At 52.5% G+C, this 4,000-nt stretch overlaps 1 protein-coding gene across 1 annotated transcript in view; it reads left to right on the top strand.

The window, feature by feature from the left end:
- Nucleotides 1-724: 724 nt before the first annotated feature.
- The window catches only part of Cdc42ep2 (CDC42 effector protein 2), a 7,835-nt gene continuing 4,559 nt past the window's right edge, over nucleotides 725-4,000 (top strand). Inside the window, exon 1 of the mRNA XM_021152293.2 lies at nucleotides 725-777. The gene's annotated coding sequence lies outside the window, so the exon portion shown is untranslated. The remainder of the gene's footprint in view (nucleotides 778-4,000) is intronic.

Here is a 4,000-nt window from a genome sequence, read left to right as displayed (position 1 = left end):
TTGAATCCTGACTCCTCAGCTTCCCTAACCACAAGCAGACACTCAGAGAATTTACTCACAAAACGGAGCAATGAGAAGTTTCCCTCGGTTTGTCTCATCAGCTTTAGGACCTGTCCTTCAATAACCGTTTCTGATCCTGTTCTAAACCATCCACCTCAGAAACCACTTAGCAGGTCAGCAAACTCGTGCAAGTTCAGGCTGTGTCTGTCTCTGTTTTTCTCTGTGCTTTCCGACCCTGAATCTTTCTCGCATCCTTCATCACTCTCCTAGCTTAGGGTAAAATCTTCAAAACTCCCCTAGGTTTGTAAAACGCCTGCAAAGCCCAATTCATTCTTGAAGAGTCAGTACGGGCGCCTCCCGGGTCCTAGTCCTTCCGTCAAGGAAACCCATCCAAGGATGGTCAGAGATTTCTCAAGAATTCTTTCTTCCGGCCTTTGTTGGCCCAGTGCTTCTAGCCTAAAGTTTTTATTCCAACACGAACAGATGGCGTCCTCGTGTGTATCCACCCTTGTTACCCTTCTGTGATAGCCCTCAGTGGCCGGAGGCTGAGCCTCTAGAATCTTGGAATCCAGCTCTGAGCCTTTGCAGAAAGAAGAACCTGGGCGGTGCCGCGGTGGGCGGGGATGTGTGGGTGGGGATTCGAGAGGAGCGGTCCGGGATTGGCTTCTGGCTCTGGGGGCGTGGCTTAGGACCAAGGTCTGCACTGTAAGTTCCCAGGCCCTCCCTGGTCCTCTATCCTAGCCGCACAGCTCTGCTGCTTTGCCCGCGCTCCTCAAGGTGAGTTCGGACTGGGGTTTTTCAGGCCTCCCGCGGCTCCCTGGAGAGTGCTAGCCAGGCGGTGTTGTGTTCAGGCTCAGATCAGGTCCATTATCTGGGGTCTGGATCCCCACCCCCTACCCATGACCTCCCGCAGCGCTCAAGACGCTGTGCTGTCAGTCTCGCAGCTCCTGGTTATACTTCTATGCTGGCCAGAGACCTGGGACTAGGGAACATCCTCTCTTCGGCCCGTGTCCCCGCCTGGGCTGAAGGCTGTATTTTTAGCGGATGGTGAGGTGTCCTCCTATCTTTAGTGTTACTGAAATGGATCTGGGCCGCGCTGGGTAGCGCTTGACTGGGGATCTGGAGGGGTGGGCACAGGAACACAAGCCAGGGCTGAGCAGCCGGACTCCGGGGAGGGCGGGGGCCTGCACGTCCGAAGTCTGGCTGTGCGCCAAGCAGACATTGAGACTTCGCCCAGGCCGAGAAGCTCAGGCAAGGCAAGGCAAGGCCCCTTCCAGATATAGGAGTCCCAGACAAGGTCCCCGATAATTGCAATTCTACCTTCACCGTGGTCCGATTGTGCAACCCAGAGAAAGAGGGCCTATGGGCGATCCACCTCGGGCACTGGAGCACGCAGTTCCTCGGTGGGCGTCTGCCTGGAGCGGGTATGCTCGGTGGGACCCTAGAACCCCGGGTTATAGCAGGGACGCGCGCGCCACCTAGCGACATTCATTGTACTACAGAGAGATCGCTGCAGAAGGACCAGATTCTGAGCCAGTTCTATCAGGGCTGGCAGGAGGGGACCTAGAAGGGTTTGGTTTTTGTTCTTGATGCAACCTCTACCTGGAAGAGCCGAAGTGCTTGAGAAAATCCCTGCAGATATGTGCTGAATGTCCTTTGACATTTACTGTGGATTCGTCTATTGTGCAGAGGCCTCTTGTTTCAAGTATAGCAGTGGGTCAGCTTATTTTAAAGACAGGGAAGGTGAGTTCAGTCCCAGAGAGAAAAGGTTCATTGCTCAAGGTCACAGAGGCCCAGGTGGAACTAGATTTCAAACCCTTCCCCTTGGGCTGCTGGCAAGACGGCTCAGCGGAAGTCTTTTGCTGAGCAAGCTTGGAGGTGAGCTCCTTTCCCGAAACACTTAGAGATGGACTCCACAAAGTATTCTGACTTCCACACACATTCCGCATACTACGTACACACTCGAGAACGCACACACACTCATACACATACACATACACACACACACACACATTAAAATACACTCACACAGTAACAATAAATAAAACTTTCTAGTTTTTTCTTTTTTATTTTTAGAGGCAGGTTTTTTTGTTGTTGTTGTTTTTTGTTTTTGTTAGTTTTTAGAAGTAAACAGATCTCTAAGTTCAGCTGGCCTGGTCTACGGAGTGAATTCCAGGACCACCATAACCTTCTCAGTGAGCCTTTAGAGAAGGGGCAGACCTAGAGCTGGGCCTGGTGGCGGCGCACTTTCTTGGGGTTTTTTCTTGGTGGAGGGGGTTGAGACTTGAATGTTTGACAGGGTCTCACTGTCCTGAACTCACTATGCAAACCAAGATGGCCTCAATCTCACAGAGATCTGCCTGCCTCTGCCTCCCCAGAGCACTTATCACCTGCCTGGCCAGACCGTACACTTTTAATCCCAGCCCTTGGGAAGGGGAAGAAGGCAGTTCTTTGAATGTGAAGCCAGCCTGGTCTACACAGTAAGACCCTGTATTAAAAAAAAAAAAGTGGTGTGCAGGGGGGAGTCCATTAATTTTGAAGTGTCTGTGTAGGGGAGGGGAATTTTCATGAACATCCAGACTGAACGGGGGCTAACTATTCTCCATGACCAGAGGTGATCTGCCTCTAGGAAGTCATTTTCTCTGAGGGAGGCCCAGGGTTGCTGACCAGGGCAAGTCATAGAACTGGGGTGGCTTTCATCTGTGCCTCCCATTAGTGGAGGAAGCTCCTCCTGGCAGCCTGGTCCTAGTCAGAGCTCTTTATAGAGCTGCACACTTACAAGCTGGGGAAGTGGGAACCAAGAGATAAGACTATATAGGGGAAGCCTGAAGACTCGATAGCTTCTCTCCTGCTCCCCATCCCTATCACTGTGGCTATGGCCCCTTGCCTCAGAGACTGGACGTGGAGCAGCCTTGGTACCAGTGCCTTCCCTTGCTAGTTCGATGACCTTTGTAAAGTTCCTTAATGCGTCTGAGGTTCCAGTTCCACTCCATCAGCTAACTGAAATAGTAGTGGCACCCACCACAGCGTGCCTTATAAACATGTAAGGAATTCCATGGCAGGCTGGAGCTCCTCGTCCTGTGGTGGCCAGATCTTCTATTTAGAGTTGCTGGTTGTTGTTCCCAGTGTTCTCCTGGGTGGTTGATATGGGCCCCACCCTTCCCGTTAGCCTCTGTGCTCCTCACATCTGGATTTGGGTGGGAACATCTGGCTCAGAATGAGACAGCTGTCAGGGACGCCCAGTTTGCTGTGGAAACATCCAAGCTGTCTTGGTGATCTAGTGTGATGGAGTGAGGGTAGGGAAGGACCTGGCCCAGGCTCTCAGCAAATCTCCCCGTCATCACACTCTCCCTCAGTGGAAAGGAAGTCACCCAGTGCTCCACACCAGCAAAGAGAACAGATTAGATATTGTCAGCATGCCTTGCATTTGGGGCGGTGGTTACACGATTCTAAGACTTAAGAGTGTGTCTTCATCAGACAGCTTCCCTAGACTTCGGTAGAACACACCTTTCCCGTTGGCTGCAGGTGCTCTGGGGTTAGAGCTGTCCAGCTTCCATGGCTCAGCATGACTGACCTGGGATGTCTGGCCTTGGGGCGGGGTTTCCTGAGCGAGGTCCTGTGCTGGGATGGAGACAGTTAGGACTCTGCCCTGCCCTGCACCCTGCCGCCTCCTCCCTGCTCTTCCTGCTCATCCCTGGCCTGGGCAGCGGAAATGGTGGATGCCTCTTCAGCTCAGGTGTGGAGGAGGAGGGGCTCCCCTGGCTTCACTCCTGGCCCCGCCCCTAGCTGCTAAGCGAGCTTGGACCAGTTTCTTTGCCTTTTGTACAGGATTCTGCATGTCGACTTAAAGGAGCTAAAGGGGCCAGTCAAGCCCTCCCTACACCAACCCCCCACCAAGGAACGGGAGGGTGTACCTGCTCCACTTCCTTCTTGTTAAAGCAGTGACACCATTCACAGTGTATTTTTTCCACCTTAAAAATAGCTTTGTTTTTTTTTTTTT

This window comes from Mus caroli, chromosome 19, assembly GCF_900094665.2.
Source record: "Mus caroli chromosome 19, CAROLI_EIJ_v1.1, whole genome shotgun sequence".
Taxonomy (NCBI): Eukaryota; Metazoa; Chordata; class Mammalia; order Rodentia; family Muridae; genus Mus; species Mus caroli.
Note: the sequence above shows the minus strand (reverse complement) of the source record. Positions and strands in the feature narration are given on the sequence as shown.